The 20,489-nt window shown below is 38.1% G+C and overlaps 1 protein-coding gene and 1 pseudogene across 5 annotated transcripts in view; both read right to left on the bottom strand.

Moving 5' to 3' along the window:
• The window catches only part of DIAPH2 (diaphanous related formin 2), a 922,276-nt gene that overhangs the window by 398,727 nt on the left and 503,060 nt on the right, over positions 1-20,489 (bottom strand). The window lies entirely within an intron of this gene.
• LOC112207257 (U2 spliceosomal RNA) lies at positions 16,835-17,044 on the bottom strand (annotated as a pseudogene).

The following is a 20,489-nucleotide window of genomic DNA, read 5'->3' as shown; positions in this document are numbered from 1 at the left end:
GGGTTTCTATTCTCTTCCTGAGTTCAATTATGTTTTTTGAAAAAGGGACCATGTCTTGTGTACTATTATATTCTTATCACTTATTACAGTATAGGACATGCAGTGAATTACAGATGGATGGATGGATATAAAAAATAATTACAAGACAAGACACTAGAACGTTTTCATTTCCATGCTGATTCACTTTTCTTTCTTGCAGGGGGGAGACAGAGTCTCACTATGTCACTGAAGCTGGAGTGCAATGGCATGATCTCAGCTCACTGCAACCTCTGCCTCCCAGGTTCAAGTGACTCTCTTGCCTCAGCCTCCTGAGATGTGCTCCACCATGCCTGGGAAATTTTTCTATTTTTAGTAGAGACAGGGTTTCACCATGTTGGCCAGGCTGGTCTCAAACTCCTGACCTCGTGATCCACCCACCATGGCATTCCAAAGTGCTGGGATTACAGGCGCGAGCTGCTGCACCTGGCCCCGATTCACTCTTGTGACAAATTTCTTCATTTGACAAAATAAAAGAAAGAATTTCAGTACAAAAATCAATCATCATTGCACACTCTTTAGTCCTCTGCATATATGGATCATGACTGACAAGCAACACTTAATGAAAATATTACTTTTGTGAAGCTCCATAAGGTTTATTAATCAAATACTGGGCAGAAGGTACAAAATCTTACTATCTCAATCAGAGGCATGAAAAAAAGTGGGGGTCCAATTTTGGCTCTGACACTTCCTAGTTTTCTAACTTTGGGCGTGTCACTTAACTGCTTAGTACCTCAGTATTTACATCTCTAAAATTGGATGGTTCTTACCTCATAAGGTCCTGGTAAAGATTAAATGAATTAATTCATGTAAAGTCCTTAGAATAGAGTCTGACATATACTATGAGCTTAATAAATGTGAGCTGCCATCATCATCATCATCGCCATTCTTGTGATTACTGTTGTTACAAACGTCCCACAGACGATCTTAAAAGATGTCCATAAAATCCCTAAAATGCTTGCTGAATGAGTACTTTCAATCTAACTTGGGTTTAAAATATTAAAGTGCTTCAATTGAACGCTGTAAACATTGTTACATGGCATTAAAGCTATATGACTGGTAACATTTTTCACAATATTGGTAAAGTACTTTCTTCATAAGCGATTAGATAAAACATGCAAATACCTAGTTTAGCTATTAATTTAGCCAAAAACAACAATAAAGATACTGTTAGCATGACAAAGGATTGATTAGAAAGAGTGCCAAAATTCCATAAGATAACAGTAGGTTCAATTCATGGTCCATGACACTGGCAGTAGCAAGTGAGTAGATAACAGGAGGTCACTACGAGATACTGAGATCAGAATACCAGAATCTAAAACTTAAAGCATCTTTTGAAAGCAGAGTCAAGGTAATTGGTAATAGAATTATAGAAACAGGATCACAGGCCATTAAAATAATTCTGCCAAACGATATTATTACTGGAAAGGATGCTTTTAATATGTCACAAGTATATACGCCTGAGTGTTCCTGACCCACAGCATTTTAAAAGCATTGCCTGCCCCTTGATAGGTACACTCATATTGATTTTTTCTGTCAAACATACTATCTTCATCAATTTAAAAAAAATTTCTTTTAGCATAAACTCAGCAGAGCGTAAGATGTGTCAAATGCTAAATGAATGTTTAATTATCATTCAGCATTACAATAGATATGGCTAAGATATAAGGATATTATAAATTGATCATCTGATTATATGCATTATGTATGCCTCTTTATATGTTTTCATGTATGATCCAAGTCTTTCAACGTAAAAGATCCTATGACATAAGTATCCATTTTCCCTACTAACCTCCACAATGAAAATGAAACAGCATTTTAGGACCTCATGATAACTATATTCACAATCATTCCAATATTTAAATAAATTGGTCTTTTTACAACATGTCATTTTTAGAAGTAGCTTGGAAGAGACAGAGTTAAAGAATGCTGATAAAAAGGTGTATACTTTCATTTTTAATTTTTTTATTTTTGTTTTTACTTTAAGTTCCAGGATACATGTGCAGAATGTGCAGGTTTGTTACATAGATATACATGTGCCATGGTGGTTTGCTGCACCCATCAACCCATCATCTAGGTTTTATGCCCTGCATGCATTAGGTATTTGTCCTAATGCTCTCCCTCCCCTTGACTCCGACCCCATGACAGGTCCTAGTGTGTGTTGGTCCCCTCCCTGTATCCATGTGTTCTCATTGTTCAACTCTCACTTATGAGTGAGAACATGTGGTGTTTGGTTTTCTGTTCCTGTGTTAGTTTGCTGAGAATGATGGCTTACAGCTTCATTCATGTCCCTGCAAAGGACATGATCTCATTCTTTTTTATGGCTGTATAGTATTCTGTGGTGGAAATGTGTCACATTTTCTTTATCCATTCTATCATTGATGGGCATTTGGGTTGGTTCCAGGTCTTTGCTATTGTAAATAGTGCTGCAATAAACATACCTGTGCATGTGTCTTTATAATAGAATGATTTATAATCCTTTGGGTGTATACCCAGTAATGAGATTGCTGGGTCAAATGGTATTTCTGGTTCTGGATCCTTGAGGAATCGCCACACTGTCTTCCACAATGGTTGAACTAATTTACACTCCCACCAATAGTGTAAAATAATTCCTATTTCTCCACAGCCTCACCAGCATCTATTGTTTGCTGACTTTTAAATAATCATCATTCTGACTGGCATGAGATGGTATCTCATTGTGGTTTTGCATTTCTCTAATGACCAGTTATGATGAGCTTTATTTCATATATCTGTTGGCCACATTTCTTTTGAGAAAGGTCTGTTCATATCCTTTGCCTACTTTTTGATTTTTTTTTCTTGTAAATATGCTTAAGTTCCTTGTAGATTCTGGATATTAGACCTTTGTCAGATGGGTAGAATGCAAAAATATTCTTCCATTCTGTAGGTTGCCTATTCACTCTGATGCTAGTTTCTTTTGCTGTGCAGAAGCTCTTTGTTTAATTAGATCCCATTTGTCAATTTTGGCTTTTGTTGCCATTGCTTTTGGCAGTTTAGTCAAGAAGTCTTTGCCCATGCCTATGTCCTGAATGGTATTGCTTAGGTTTTCTTCTACAGTTTTTATGGTTTTGGGATTTACATTTAAGTCTTTAATACATCTTGAGTTAATTTTTGTATAAGGTGTAAGGAAGGGGTCCAGTTTCTGTTTTCTGCATATGGCTAGCCAGTTTTCCAAGCATCATTTATTAAATAGGGAATCATTTCCCCATTGCTTTTTTTTTGTCAGTTTTGTTGAAGATCAGATGGTTTTAGATGTGTGGTGTTACATTGTGAGGTCTCTGTTCTGTTCCATTGGTCTATATGTCTGTTTTGGTACAAGTACCATGCTGTTTTGGTTACTACAGCCTTGTAGTATAGTTTAAAGTCAGGTAGTGTGATGCCTCCAGCTTTGTTCTTTTTGCTCAGGATTGTCTTGGCTATACAGGATCTTTTTTGGTTCCATATGAAATTTAAAGTAGTTTTTTTCCAATTCTGTGAAGAAAGTCAATGGTAGCTTGATGGGAATAGCACTGAATCCATACATTACTTTGGGCAGTATGGCCATTTTGACAATATTGATTCTTCCCATCCATGAACATGGGCTGTTTTCCCATTTGTTTGTGTCTTCTCTTATTTCCTTGAGCAGTGGTTTGTAGTTCTCCTTGAAGAGGTCTTTCACATTCCTTGTAAGTTGTATTCCTGGGTATTTTATTATCTTTGTAGCAATTGTGAATATGAGTTCATTCATGATTTGGCTCTCTGTGTGTCTATTATTGCTGTATAGAAATGCTTGTGATTTTTGCACATTGATTTTGTATCCTGAGACTTTGCTGAAGTTGTTTATCAGCTTAAGGAGTTTTGGGGCTGAGACGATGGGGTTTTCTAAATAGAATCATGTCATCTGCAAACAAAGACAATTTGACTTCCTCTCTTCCTATGTGAATATCCTTTATTTCTTTCTCCTGCCTGATTGCCCTGGCCAGAACTTCCAATACTATGTCGAATAGGAGTGGTGAGAGAGGCCATCCTTGTCTTGTGCAGGTTTTCAAAAAGAATGCTTCCAGCTATTGCCCATTCAGTATGATATTGGCTATGGGTTTGTCATAATTAGCTCTTACTATTTTGTGATATGTTCAATCAATGCCTAGTTTATTGAGAGTTTTTAACATGAAATGATGTTGAATTTTATTGAAGGCCTTTTTTGCATCTATTGAGACGATCATGTGGTTTTTGTCATTGGTTCTATTTTTGTGATGGATTATGTTTACTGATTTGCATATATTGAACCAGCCTTGCATCCCAGGGATGAAGCCAACTTGATCATGGTAGATAAGCTTTTTCACGTGCTGCTGGATTCAGTTTACCAATATGTTATTGAGGATTTCTGCATTGATGTTCATTAGGGATATTGGCCTGAAGTTTCCTTTTTTTTGTTGTGTCTCTGCCACATTTTGGTATCAGGATCATGCTGGCCTCATAATATGAGTTAGGGAGGAGTCCCTCTTTTTCAGTTGTTTGGAATAGTTTCAAAAGGAATGGTACCAGCTCCTCTTTGTACCTCTGGTAGAATTCAGCTGTGAATCCATCTGGTTTGGGGCTTTTTTGGTTGGTATGCTATTAATTACTCCCTCAATTTCAGAACTTGGTATTGGTCTATTCAGGGATTCGACTTCTTCCTGGTTTAGTCTTGGGAGGGTGTATGTGTCCAGGAACTTATCTATTTCTTCTAGATTTTCTAGTTTATTTGTGTAGAGGTGTTTACAGTATTCTCTGATGGTAGTTTGTATTTCTGTGGGACCAGTGGTGATATTGCCTTTATCTTTTTTTATTTTGTCTATTTGATTCTTCTCTCTTTTCTTCTTTATTAGTCTGGCTAGCAGTCCATCTATTTTGTTAATCTTTTCTAAAAATCAGCTCCTGGATTCATTGATTTTTTGAAGGGTTTTTCGTGTCTCTATCTCCTTCATTTCTGCTCTCATCTTAGTTATTTCTTGTCTTCTGCTAGCTTTTCAATTTGTTTGCTCTTGCTTCTCTAGTTCTTTTAATTGTGATGTTAGGGTTTTGATTTGGGATCTTCCCATCTTTCTGATGTGGGCACTTAGTGCTATAAAGTTCCCTATTAACACTGCTTTAGCTGTGTCCCAGAGATTCTGGTACATTGTCTCTTTGTTCTCATTGGTTTCAAAGAACTTCTTGATTTCTGCCTTAATTTTGTTATATACCCAGGGGTCATTCAGGAGGAGGTTGTACGATTTCCACGTAGTTGTGTGACTTTGAGTGAGTTTCTTAATCCTGAGTTCTAATTTGATTGCACTGTGGTCTGAGAGACTTGTTATGATTTCCATTATTTTGCATTTGCTGAGGAGTGTTTTACTTCCAATTATGTGGTCCATTTTAGAATAAGTGCTGAGAAGAATGTATATTCTGTTGATTTGGTGTCAAGAGTTCTGTAGATGTCTATTAGGTCCACTTGATCCAGAGCTGAGTTTGAGTCCTGAATATCCTTGTTAATTTTCTGTCTTGTTAATCTGTCAAACATTGACAGTGGGGTGTTAAAGTCTCCCACTATCATTGTGTGTGAGTCTAAGTTTCTTTATAGGTCTCTAAGAACTTGTTTGATGAGTCCAGTTGCTCCTGTATTGAGTGCATATGTATTTAGGATAGTTAGCTCTTCTTGTTGCATTGATCTCTATACCATTAGGTAGTACCCTCCTTTATCTTTTTTAACCTTTGTTGGTTTAAAAGTCTGTTTTATCAGAGACTAGGATTGCAATCCCTGCTATTTATTTTTTATTTTTTTGCTTTCCATTTACTTGGTAAATACTCCTCCATCCCTTTATTTTGAGCCTATGTGTGTCTCTGCATGTGAGATGGGTCTCCTGAATACAGCACACTGATGTGTCTTCACTCTTTATCCAATTTGCCAGTCTGTGTCTTTTAATTGCGGCATTTAGCCCATTTACATTTAAGGTTAATACTGTTTTGTGTGAATTTGATCCTGTCATCATGATGCTAGCTGGTTATTTTGCACATTAGTTGATGCAGTTTCTTCATAGTGTCATTGGTCTTTATATTTTGGTACATTTTTGTAGTGGCTGGTACCAGTTTTCCCTTTCTATATTTAGTGCTTCCTTCAGGAGCTCTTGAAAAGCAGGCCTGATGGTGACAAAATGCCTCAGCATTTGCTTGTCTGGAAAGGATTTTATTTCCCCTTCGCTTATGAAGCTTAGTTTGGCTGGATATGAAATTCTGGTATGAAAATTCTTTAAGAATGTTGAATATTGGCCCCCACTCTTTTCTGGCTTGTAGGGTTCCTGTAGAGAGATCTGCTGTTAGTCTGATGGGCTTCCCTTTGTAGGTGACCTAATCTTTCTCTCTGGCTGCCCTTAACAGTTTTTCTTTCATTTCAACCTTGGAGAATCTGATGATTATTTGTCTTGGGGTTGACCTTCTCATGGAGTATCTTAGTGGTGTTCTCTGTATTTCCTGAATTTGAATGTTGGCCTGTCTTGCTAGGCTGGGGATGTTCTCCTGGATAATAACCTGAAGTGTGTTTTCCCACTTGGTTCCATTCTCCCCATCACTTTCAGGTACACCAAACAATCGTAGTTGGTCTTTTCACATAATGCCACATTTCTTGGAGGGTTTGTTCATTCCTTTTCATTCTATGTTCTCCAATCTTGTCTGCACACCTAATTTCAGCAAGGTGGTCTTCAATCTCTGATATCCTTTCTTCTGCTTGATCAATTCAGCTATTGATCCTTGTGTATGCTTCATAAAGATTTTGTGCTGTGTTTTTCAGCTCCATCAGGTCATTTATGTTCATCTCTAAACTGGTTATTCTAGTTAGCAGTTCCTCTAACCTTTTATCAAGGTTCTTAGCTTCCTTGCATTGGGTTAGAACATGATCCTTTAGCTCAGAGAAGTTTGTTATTGCCCACCTTCTGCAGTCTACTTCTGTCAATTCGTCAATCTCATCCTCCGTCCAGTTTTGTGCCCTGGCTGGAGAGGTGTTGCGTTCATTTGGAGGAGAAGAGGCATTCCGGTGTTTGGAATTTTCAGAGTTTTTGCGCTGGTTTTTCCTCATCTTCATGGATTTATCTACCTTTGATCTTTGAGGCTGATGACCTTTGGATGGGGTTTTTTTTTTGGGGGGGGGGTCTTTCTTGTTGATGCTGTTGTTGCTTTCTGTTAGTTTTTCTTCTAACAGGCCTCTCTTCTGCAGTTCTGCTGGAGTTTGCTGGAGATCCACTCCAGACCCTGTTCACCTGGGTATCACCAGTGGAGGCTGCAGAACAGCAAAGACTGTTATCTGCTCCTTCCTCTGGAATTTTCATCCCAGAGGGGCACCGGCCTGATGCCAGCTGGAGCTCTCCTGTATGAGATATTTGTCAAGCCCTGTTGGGAGGTCTCTCCCAGTCAGGAGGCATGGGGGTCATGGACCCACCTGAGGAGGCCGACTGAGCCTTACCAGAGCTGGTGCGCTGTGCTGGAAGAATCCCCCTTATCAGGATCAGCTGCTGTCTTCGAAGCCGGCAGGCAGGAAAGATTAAGTCCACTGAAGCTGCGCCTGCAGCTGCCCCTCCCCACAGGTGCTCTGTCCCAGGAAGATGAGAGTTTTATCTGTAAGCCCCTGACTGGGGCTGTGGCATTTCCTTCAGAGAGGCCCCGCCCCTGAGTAGGAATCTAGAGAAGCATTCTGGCCACAGCCGCTTTGCCACGCTGTGATGAATTCCGCCCAGTCCAAACCTGTCAGTCTCAGCACTGTCAGGGGAAAACCACCTACTAAAACCTCAGTAATGGCGGATGACCCTCCCTATCACCAAGCTTGATCATCCCAGCTCGACTCCAGATTGCTGTGCTGGCAGCGAGAATGTCAAGCCAGTGGTTCTTAGCTTGCTGAGCTCCGTGGGAATGGGACCTGCTGAGCGAGACCACTTGGCTCCCTGGCTTCAGCCACATTTCCAGGGGAGTAGATGGTTCTCCTGTTTCGCTGGTGTTCCAGGCACCGCCGGGGTACAAAAACAACTCCCGCAGCTAGCTGGGTGCCTGCCCAAACAGCTGCCCAGTTTTGTGCTTGAGACCCAGGGCCCTGGTAGTGCAGGCATACGAGGGAATCTCCTGATCTGCAGATTGCAAAAATTCGTGGGAAAAGCGTAGTATCTGGGGCGGGTAGCACAGCCCCTCACTGCTTCCCTTGGCTGGGGGAGGGAGGTCCCTGGCTCCTTGGCCTTCCTGGGAGAAGTGACGCCCCATCCTGCTTGTGCTCACTCTCTTTGGGTTGCACCCACTGTCTAATCAGTCCCAATGAGATCAACTAGGTACCTCCCTTCTGCATTTGTCTCGTTGGGAGCTGCAGACTGGAGCTGTTTCTATTTGGCCATCTTGGCTCCTCCATCCCCAAAATGAAAAGGTGTATACTTTTACTATACTTGGTCTAGCTCTTTTAAAAGTAGGTAACCTTTAAAAAGTACTTAGAAAGGAAATACAACAGACCAAATATTCTGATTTCTTCATGGCTGAAAAAGTGTCAGATGATTCAAAGAGCATGAATGTAGAGTCCATCGAAATCTGAGTAGAAGCCAAAGGATTAAGTTGCTATTAATATCAACAAGGTTTCAGGAAGTTTCCCTACCCTACTCCTCCACCAAGCCCTGGTTGAAATCAGAACTGAAAACAGCAGTTGGTATATGGAAAGTTTTCAACTTCAGTGCTGAGAAAACTAATATTTCACAAGAACTAGAACATTGCGGGAGATCAGAAAAGAAGGAAAAATAGAAATTGCTTCAACAAAGAAGCAAGGAACATGATGTAAAGAAAGAAATATCCCTGGATCAAGCTTTACATAAATGCTTGCTTGAGAGACTGGAGTGTAGAATTATGCCATTGGCAAATATTAATAAAAAGATAGATACACACATATACATATACATGTGTACATGTACATATGCATGTATACACATATTCCATACACATATATGGAATAAAAGCAATTTAAGCTATACAACATGATAAAGCAAGTTATTTTATAAGAAATGTATTATCAGTTTTTATGTTCAGATACACACACGTACACACACACACATATATACATACACACACATATACATATGTTAATATAATCCTCAAAAAAACCACCTTATGGGAAGATTACTTAGATTGAGGGTGGCTAACTATTATAAGGGGAGATCATAAAAAATAGGGTAAGAGAAAAACTTAGCACTGCCTTCCTCTGAAACATGCCTTAGCTTATGGCTAGGTGCTTTTCCTCCCATCCACTGCCTGCACTGACCCCACCCTCCCAAAGCACTTACTTCTCTGCTTGTGAATTCTTCTTTCTACATTCACTTCCCCTCACCTTTAATCAAGTTTGGCCATGGCTCACGTGTCAACCTAATATATTTGAAATATAAAGGATATCTCCTGCTTTCCTTTCTTAACAAAGTATAATGCTGTCAAAGTATGAGGGGATTTGTGAGCTGACAGGGATGAAAATATCAAATGAATGTGCTGGAAAATCACTGTGACTTTACGATAACAGAAGACCACACTACTTAAACTATGTAGTTGAAGTTCAATATATGTGATTAAACCCATCGGGTACTTACTTGTCTATAGTCAGCACTGTGCTAACTGATAAAAAATGCAGTAGCTGGCATGGATCATTAGCTTAAAGATGTTATAATTTTAATGGAATAAAAGATCAGAAGAAATAATATACTTAAGGCATTGTTGGTGATTCTGTAAATTCATAATATTTTACATAGGAATGAACTTTTATTTATTATAATTGCAAATACATTAAGTACAAATTAAAATACATTTGTGCCTATATATGTATAATATGCATATTCAAATTAAATAAGTCCTAGTTTCATCCACTTCGTAAGTTTTCATAGAAAAACTTCTGTGACCATGTGTAACAATGGACAAGTTTAGCTTAAAGGGTATATTAAAATCTGATGGTCCTTATATTAATATATATATACACACATATGCATATATACATATGTATATGTATATGTATACATATATGTATATACACACATATGTATATACGCATATGTGTGTGTGTGTGTGTGTGTGTATTTTGTTGTTGTTGTTAGTATACCTCACTGATTTGACCAGGAACGTTTTAGGTAAATAAAACAGAATCCTTAGGTTTCTTATATATCTCTCTAGAGTCGTCTAATGAGTTTTTCTTTTTAACCGTAAGATGAGCTTCTCAACATTCATGAGACATGCACCAGAATCATTCATTCCCCTTGTCTTTTGAAAGAAACAAATAGTTTTCAGCTGACTCTCATGAATCTGACAGTTTCTCTTTCTGAGTCCTATAAAGCTGTCTAAGTGATGCAAACATAACTGGCTTGCTTTAGAATACTGAATAGCATTTTCTATTTATTTTTATTCAACTGGAAATACACAAGGCTGGGGAAATAGAGAAAAGAATTAAAATAACTGGTTTTTAAAGAACAACCTGGTCAAATTAGTAAAATCTTAGCCCTTGACAGCCAACATGGTTGTGGTCAAGGAAAATCATAAAATGACCTGAACACTTCAAACTTAACCTTGGGAAAAGGCTGAAGAGTAGCCATTTGTTAAGCTGAAGCTACTAATTCTGCAAATCAAATATATAAATATCACCTTACCATGCCCCTGGTAAACAAGAGAACTGAAACAAATGTCATCTATAGTAAGCAAGGCACAGTAAATATACTTTAAAATGCAGATATAGCTCATGAACTACTATAGAATTATCTTCCAGTAAAATAGGCTAACTAAATTTCTTACATATGCGATCGATTGTTAGATGTCTGAAGGAAGTTTATAAGAATAACTTACACTCTACCTTATATGAGATGAAGAATCACACAGTGTTTCTCCTTCTTGTGGTCCTAAGATATTCGAATTTGAACTATTCTTAAAATGAGGCATATATAGAAAATGTAAGCACATAATTTCTTTAGTATTAGGAAGTTCTGTTTATGATTTGTGTCTATATGTGTATATACTTATGTACATGAATGTACAGATAACCTTCCATGTGACTCAGAACACATCTCATGGGGAACACAATTAGTCCTCACTATAAATTTATGAATTAAGTTACCATTTTTCTTTTGGCACATGAGAGGGAATAGAGATAGTATATGAGTATAGTGAGTACAGCAGCCAGGCAATGGCAGAACAAGAACTGGCCTTCACTTGTATTTACCTTTCATTTAATTTTCTTTTACCAGTTACACATTATTGTTTTTTTATGTATTTCCTCAAACCTTCCTAACACCTGTAATCCCAGCATTTTGGGAGGCTGAGGCGGGTGGATCACTTGAGGTCAGGAATTCAAGACCAGTCTGACCAACATGGTGAAACCCCATTTCCACTAAAAATACAAAATTAGTCAGGCGTGGTGGCACATGTCTGTAATCTCAGCTACTTGGGAGGCTGAGGCAGGAAAATCGCTTGAACCCGGCAGGCAGAGGTTGCAGTGAGCCAAAATCACACCACTGCACTCCAGCCTGGGCAACAAAAGCAAAACTCCATCTCAAAAAAAAAAAAAAAACCGAAAAAAAAGAAATAAAAACCCTTTTTCATTTACATTTTCCAAATGAAAATCAGATGTGTACCAGCTGCAAATATACACTCTCAATATAGAAATTGCATTTAAAATAACTATACAGTGATACCTGGCTCATTTCCTATATTTCAATCTAGAAAGAAATTGTTGGTAAAGGTCAGAGTGAACATTTTCCCTTTTTTTCTTTAACAAACTTCCAGTACTAGCTCATAATTGAAGCATTTCATGTTATTTCTTTCCTGGTATCTCTACCATTTCTGTGTTTATTAACATTTGATGACAAATCCCCTGTTATTAGTTTTGTGAATTTTATACCACTAGAACCATATTTTCTATCAACACATTTCTGTTAGCATCTGATGATGTCCTAATGCCTACAATCTTCTGTTATATCCTGCTTGGCTTCAGAGCAGATAAGAAGGCAGTAACATGGAACTGAATGAGCAAAGGTAAGATATAGTACCAAAAATCCCTTTTTATTGTTCTTTCTCTATATACTGCAATACAACAAAACTATACACACGTATGTGCATGTGTGTGTGTGTGTGTATGTATGTGTGTGTGTATGTGTATCACTACAACTCTGATTCTGAGTTCTGGATCCAGTGATAAGCTACCGAGCTTTGCTAGCCTGTGTAATTGTCCCCATGTGTTTCCAATAATTAGTAGCTTCTGAAGATATCATTGTCATATTCTTTCATATTTTTCTCATATTTGAAAATACAGTTATGATTTTAGTCATTTATTGCAATTAAATCTTGCAAAGAATGCTTTTATTTTGAAAAACAATGGCATCATGTCAAATAATTAACTTGTGTTCTCTTTACACACACATTTTTATTTATTTGCTTCTAAGTTAACTACCCAGCTACTGATAAGCTTTTCTGCTCTATGAACAACCATGTTTACTACTGCCCCATGGATGCTTACTCTTCTTTTTTTTTTTTTTTTAACAACATAATGTTATTTGCTTCCCTTTTATTTTTTTAATATGTAGAACAGAATATTTCAACATTAAAAATCTGTAACATGGTAGGCCAGTGCGGGCTTAGACTTTTTGTATTATTTTCCATTTATTAGCAATCTATCCACTTTTTTTTTTTTTTTTTTTTTTTTTTTTTTTTGAGATGGAGTCTTGCTCTATCGCCCAGGCTGGAGTGCAGTGGCGAGATCTTAGCTCACTGCAACCTCCACCTCCCAGGTTCAAGCGATTCTCCTGCCTCAGCCTCCTGAGTAGCTGAGATTACAGGTGGGCACTACCATGCCCAGCTAATTTTTGTATTTTTAGTAGAGACGGGGTTTCACCATGTTGGCCAGGCAGGTCTTGAACTCCTGACCTCAAGTGATCTACCTGCTTCAGCCTCCCAAAGTGCTGGGATTACAGGCATGAGCCACTGTGCCTGGCCTAATCTATCCACTTTTAATCATTTCGCATTTTACCAGTGAGACTAGTCAATGGCAATTTCCAATTATACTTCAAGGGACAATGCTGAAGTTACACTTTAATATTTAATTAAAAATTCATTATGATGCCCCAAATGTATGATTATACAATATATTTTGATGTTATATATATTTCAGCTATCTCCTAGAAGATATCATTTACTTTTTAATTTTGTTTATAACTTTTTTTAAATTACGGAATTGATCAAGTGACACATATCTATCAAAATTTACATGAGGTTTTCTCCTAAACTTTCACGCTCAGTAAGCCCAGCCCTATCCTAAGACTAAACAATAGCCACCTAGGTTTTGTTGTCCTTTATTGATTCATTTTATTAGCTTTTGCTTTTTTAATCATTACAAAATTTATTTTAGAATATGGTATGGTTGGGACCATACTCCCCAACCAAATGGTTTAACCAATTATTACAGAACTGTTGATTAAGTAATCCATCCTTGAGGAAGGTAGTTATACAGTTTAGGAAACAATTTTGAATGATCTAAAAAATAGGCTTTCCTAATAATGTGGGCTCTTTCTCTTGCTGACATAAATAATATGTGCCTGTATACTGTTAAGCTATAAAATGGTTCATTTAATCACATTTAATTGAGTTTATGATTTTATACTTAATTCTAGCTTAAACTCTATAACAATACTATTTATTTTCTCCCCTCCCCTCTCATCATGATGTTTAAGGTAGGTTATCTGGACAGGTGAAATCACTAAAACAAATTCAACAATTTGAAAATATTTCTAGGGGCCGGGTGCAGTGGTTCACGCCTGTAATCCCAGCACTTTGGGAGGCCAAGGTGGGTGGATCACGAGGTCGGGAGATTAAGACCATCCTGGCTAACACGGTGAAACCCCATCTCTACTAAAAATACAAAAAGAAATTAGCCAGGCTTGGTGGCGGGTGCCTGTAGTCCCAGCTACTCGGGAGGCTGAGGCAGGAGAATGGCTTGAACCCGGGAGGCAGAGCTTGCAGTGAGCCAAGATCACGCCACTGCACTCCAGCCTGGGCAACAGAGCAAGACTCCGTCAAAAAAAAAAAAAAAAAAAATTCTAGGATATTAAAATGGAAATGGGATGTTTTACTAAGAATCATACCATTATCTGGTAGGGAAGGGAGAAGCCATTTTTAATACTAATATGCAAAGAGAAACATTACCATAGAGCAGAGATATGGAGCAAATGCAAGACTTGTAGTCATATGACCTGAGGTTCTAAATCTGACTCTGCGACTTATTAGCTAGTTCTGCTGTTTTGGGCACATTACTTAAGGCATCTGAGCTTCAGTCTGTCATCCACAAAATGAAAGTGAGCAAATATGTCCTCACAGTGTTTTCAGAAAAAAACAAAGCCTGACAATGTATGTAAAAGATACACTGAATACCAAAAAGAAATAAACAAGTGTTTATTATATAAAGTATTATACAAATATATAATATTATGACAAAACTAACTTATTTATAGACCAGAAATTAGAACCCATAATCCACGGATTTAAATTTTCCAATTGGCTTGATTGCCTAATTCCAGGAGAGAAAGCAAAGTGAGTAGGTAGTTCCTTGAGTCATATAATATTTTGTGAGGATGCTAAAATCCTGCTAAAGAGCAAAATAAAATAAATGAATATAACATGTAATTACAAGTATTATACAAGTATATTTTCCATTCAACTTGTCAGCATAAACTTCACCAGAAAATGAAATCGCTTTTCCAGCACCAGTAGAATGCAACCAAGTAGAATGCAATCAATGTCTTTATTAAATGATACCAACTGGGAGATAACTTAGTTTTAGTACAAGGACAATAAAAGGCCTTAAATTTTTGGCAAGACAAATGTACCTTTAATTCACTTTAATAAAATAAGAGAAATCAATAATTAAAATGTGCTTGAGAAACTAAATTAACTGCATAATGAAGGTAACCCAATGAAGTACTGGCACATCAAAATATAGGAAGTATAAATCCGGTAAAAGAAGAAAAATAAAGTTGACAAAGTTCAAGTTAATTTAAGAATAGAAATGTGGGCTGGGCATGGTGGCTTATGCCTGTAATCCCAATATACTGGGAGACTGAGGCGGGAGGATTGCTTGAGCTCAGGAGTTTGAGGCCAGCCTGGCCAATGTGGTGAAACCCAATCTCTACAAAAAATGCAAAAATTAGCCAGGCATGGTGGCGAGCACCTGTGGTCCCAGCTACTAAGGAGGCTGAGGTGGGAGAATCACTTGAGCCCAGGAGGTCGAGGCTGCAGTGGGCCAAGATGGCACCACTTTACTCCAGCCTGGGCGACAGAGAGAGACCCTGTCTCAAAAAAAAAAAAAAAAAAAAAGAAAAGAAAAAGAAAAAGAAAAAGAAAGAAATAATGTATTATTTAGGAAAAAGAGAGGGAATTTGTTGCTTTATTCAGAGCTGTGGACTAGGAATATGAATGTGTAGGTTCTAGTTTTAATTCCATGATTTCTTAGTAGTGAGTCTTAAGTAACTCTCTTAACTTCTCTTAGGCCTTACTTTTCTCAAATATGAAATAAGGAGATCAAACTAGACCAGTTGTTCTCAGGTGTTAGGGTTTCAGAAACTGCAAAAAATCGAGAGGCACTTTCTATACTGCCAAATTAGGCTATTATTTTAAGAGGAAAATTCCTACCATCTATCATCACCGTCATCTCATAAAAGTAGGATATTTTATCATGAAAAAATATGTAAAAGAAATAATCTCAGAATAAAGGAGTAGTTCTTTATATTGAATACATTGAGCTTAAATTTCTGTGTGTTTTAAATTATCATTTACGGGCTGATGAAAACTTCACAGGTTAACACTGGTTCACAGAACAGTGTTTTCGCAAATGGAATCTAAGGGCACATCTAGCTCTTATATTCTATGGCTCAACTCCTATTTGGATACTCTCTTGCTTTACAAAATAGGTATATGCATGGATTTAAAAAGCAGGTATTAGTGTTAAGGGTATTACTGGGCATTAGGGGTAGAGATAAAGAGAACTTCTACTTTTGAAAAAGTACTTTTCTTTTCTTTTCTTTTTTTTTGAGACGGAGTCTCACTCTCTTGCCCAGGCTGGAGTGCAGTGGCACAATCTTGGCTCACCAAAACCTCCGCCTCACGGGTTCAAGTGATTCTCCTGCCTCAGCCTCCCAAGTAGCTGCGAGCACCTACAGGTGCGAGCCACCATACCCAGCTAATTTTTGTATTTTTAGTAGAGAAGGGGTTTCACTATGTTGACCAGGCTAGTCTCAAACTCCTGACCTCGTGATCTGCCCACCTTGGCCTCCCAAAGTTCTGGGATTACAGGTGTGAGCCACTGCACTCAGCAAAAGTACTTATTTTTTCATTGTGGTAAGGCCAAGAGTCTTGTCTGGGATAAATTCTTGTTTCAGTGTGGCCATTTTACTATTAGGTTCATGGACATGCTAATGTTCAGTTTTTCACTGCTTCCTTTTGAGATGATTAGAGTAGACTCATACTCATCTTTTCAGCACTTATTTGGAGGGCAGCAAAGCTCATGCTGCTATCCAGTCACTTTTCTTTCTTCTACCTTGTCTCCCTAAGATTTAACTATAAACTGACGATATTATGGAAATCAAAAATTAAGCGAACTAAAGTATAAAAAGTATCTTGTTTGTGTTATACTTTGGATCATATAAACAGAATGCTAATGAATGAATTGTAGGTTTTTAAGGATTATTTTCCAAACTTAGCAAGGTAATTAACATATCATGCTAATACAAATATTAATAGAAATATAGATATACTTTGAGCAGCCTGCAGCCTACACCCTACTTTCCTAGAGCTGAGAGAAGAGTGAGACTACACTCCTTAAGCCTGCTTCCCAGGGAAGATACAAAATGCTTTCTCAGTATCTATCCCACTAGAGATTTTAAAAGGAAGAACTCTGAAGGAACAAATCCAACAAATGTGTAATTTTTTATTTCTACACTTGATCTTAGCCAAAAGGCCAAGAAGCAATACATTTTTCTTTTTTTTCTTTTTTTTTTTTTGAGACAGAGTTTCCCTCTTGTTGCCCAGGCTGGAGTGCAATGGCATGATCTTGGCTCACAGCAACCTCTGCCTCCCAGGTTCAAGCGATTCTCCTGCCTCAGCCTCCCAAGTAGCTGGGATTACAGTCATGCGCCACCAAGCCCAGCTAATTTTGTATTTTTAGTAACGACAGGGTTTCACCAGGTTGGTCAGAATGGTCTTGAACTCCTGACCTCAGGTGATCCACCTGCCTGGGCCTCCCAAAGTGCTGGGATTACAGGCGTGAACCACTGCACCTGGCCTGTTTTTATTTCTCTGTATGAGAGTCAGGTCCACTTAGCATTTGAAAGAGGGGGCTACTGCACACAGAATTAGGTGGGGAAAGGACGAGGACTTTATGGGATTAGGAGAAATAACTTTGCCTTGTGACTTCAGATAATGAACTGGGGGAAGGACTGTCAGTGATTCACCTTCTAGAGTCCAGTACCTATGAATTTTTTTTTTTTTTTTTTTTTTGAGACGGAGTCTCACTCTGTCACCCAGGCTAGAGTACAGTGGCATGATCTCAGCTCACTGCAACCTCCGCCTCCCGGGTTCAAGAAATTCTCTGCCTCAGCAGGGATTACAGGCGCCTGACACCACACCTGGCTAATTTTTGTATTTTCAGTAGAGATGGGGTTTCACCATGTTGGCCAGGCTGATCTTGAACTCCTGACCTCGTGATCCACCCACCTCAGCCTCCCAAAGTGCCGGGATTATAGGCGTGAGCCACCTTCCCTGGCCGATTTACAATGTCTTGCTAACTAAGGAGCAACATGGGATAGCATCCCCAGTGAGGCTGACCCTTATGTCATCCTTCTGAAGTTGCTAAGATATGTACTTTGAAAAGTTTCTAAAAGTTACACAATATGTAGTTTAAACTCTATTGGTCCTATTAAGCGTACATGTTTTTAAATTCCCTCCACTCTGCTGAAACAAAAGGCAGCCCGCAGAAAAACCTTTAAACCTTTGAAAACTTTTCCCAATCTGGACTGGCGTAATATCCTAGAATCACAAATCTGTTCATCTACCCTAGTGATGGCGCATGCCACTATAACTAAAAACCTCTATCATTCAAGGAATGCACACTCTGGAGACTAGTGCATTGTACAAACACAAAGAATGGGGCTACAAATGCCATGAATTCACAGAGAATTTGGTTGAAAAACAGAGCACATCATCAGTGGTGAAGCAAGTGACGAGAAACCTAGAAACCAAGAGATTAAATTCTAAATCTGTTTCTGCTACTTTTTCATTATTTAAGACTAATAAAGCCGTTTTGATACTGTCTATGTGAAACAGACATTTTCTAATAGCACTAGAGTTTTTCTCCTGAGCCAAAACACTCATGCACATAGGATACAACTTAACAAGCCAAGTAAGAGTGCCCAGAGTTTGAGTAGGCAGCCTTTATTGCCTATGTGTTGACAATTTCCGCCCTTACTCTTGCCCTAAGGGCACTGCAATCATCATACCTGCCTAGTTAAGCATCTCTCTAGGGCCTTGCCCTTCAGAGGCAGGTAACTCAAACAGCATGCCAGCTTTAAAGGTTACATTTTCTCACAATAAATCCTACTCACTTTTTGTTTTCTTTTTCTTTTTGGCTAGGCAAAACGAGGGATTTTTAAAAAATTGCTTCTTATTTTTTAACCTTTTTCTTCATTTAGTAGAGACATTAATTTTATAATATTGGACATAGGGATTGGCAATTTTTAATAAAGAAAATGGTTTTACATATCAATGGCAATAGATGGGTTAAAATATCATTTGTAATTCACTATCCATATCCTAAGATAAACCCAGGAATATACAGTACTTCTGCAGTGTCCAGCCATTACTTAGCAAGGGAAGAGGGAGGGTGGGAGGGAGGGAGCGGGGGAAGATTGATTCTGAGAAAAGTTTCATAGACCAATTCTTTTGTGGCTTGTTTCTCAGACTGTTCTCTCTGGTAAATACGACCTTGGGGGCCACATCTTTCTTCTGTTCTTCTATATACCACTGCTACAAGACCTCTAAGCAAGCGCAGTTACTGATTACCCTGGGTTCACATAAGGCTTTTTGGTTAGTCAACCTTTCCTTTAACCTCCGCTCTTCAGACATCAGAATAATGTCTTCATTCATCTCTTGAACTTGCTTACATACCTGAATTATTTGCCCAGCTTTTCTCTTTCTATATCTAACTAAATTCCTGTGCACCTCCCATCCTCTTCATTTTCAGCTAAAATAGCTGTCTTGGCACGGTGAAGAAAAAGTAATCTTGCCAACTTCTCTGGCTGTTATTTACCTTTCTCCTTTTCTTAGCTTTCCACTGGCACCCTGTCCTCACATGCTCATATATATCCATAAAATTCACAATTGGATTACTAGAGAATGTAAATGACAGTAGCACTTTTAAAGCAAGAAATGTGAGATGCAAAAGCTACAAACATTTTACACCACTCAACAGAGAGAATATGCTTTCCGTGTTGCATGATGTGGCATAAATGTGCTTCTATTACCATAATAAACCATTTAAAAATTATTTTTTAAAAGTCTGCACATATGAATGTAATTAAAATGCTCTATTGCATTGTAAATCTAAAGTAATTTAGGGAACAACCTTTGTTTCTTTGCTGAAAGACTAACATCTGTCTGTTATTAAAGTTATACAGAGCAAAGAACTCAAATTCATTCCTATGGTGGTTAAACTATGTACTTATTATTAAAGAGCCTGAAGTTGAAATCAATTTAAACAATATAACAAACTTCTAGTAATTTTTCAACAAATAAGTTTATCTTGTTCTCCTTTTTTATCTACTGAGCTATCAGTTAAATGGGAAGAAGAAACAGTAAAGCTCTTTCCTTACCTTCATGACTATTCGTATTGAACGGTCCATTGCTTCTGCTTCCTCCACTACTGCTTCTATTAAGTGAGCCCTTCCAATCTACCTTTCCCAGTCTCCTCAACCTCTTCTGTGAAATATCTCCATAACTATGTCACCACCAAACTTAAAGGCCTGATAGCAGCTTATTCTTCTCAATTTCTCTGTGGACACTGATGGTGTTGTTTTACTCCCTAGTATTCTAAAAATGCTTTCTTCTCTTGGCTCCTGAGATAAAGCACAGATTTTGGTTATCCTCCTTTTCTTTTGTAACTCTTTCTTGGCAAGTTCTTTTCAACCTCCATCCTAAATGTAGGCATTATTCTCTAAGATTTTATCTGCAATCTTCGTCTTCTACTCCAAAGACTTTTCTTTGAATTTACCTATTATCTTTTTGGCAACTTCCAAATATCTCTCCAGGTAAAACTTCTAACTACATGCTTAAAATCTTCACCCAGAGTAATCCAGAACTAAATCTAAACCCATCATTTTCACCCTGCTCTCCAACCTCAATAGCTCTAGGAAAGTAGGTGT

This window comes from Pan troglodytes, chromosome X (assembly GCF_028858775.2).
Source record: "Pan troglodytes isolate AG18354 chromosome X, NHGRI_mPanTro3-v2.0_pri, whole genome shotgun sequence".
Taxonomy (NCBI): domain Eukaryota; kingdom Metazoa; phylum Chordata; class Mammalia; order Primates; family Hominidae; genus Pan; species Pan troglodytes.
This window is presented reverse-complemented; position numbering and strand designations above follow the sequence as displayed.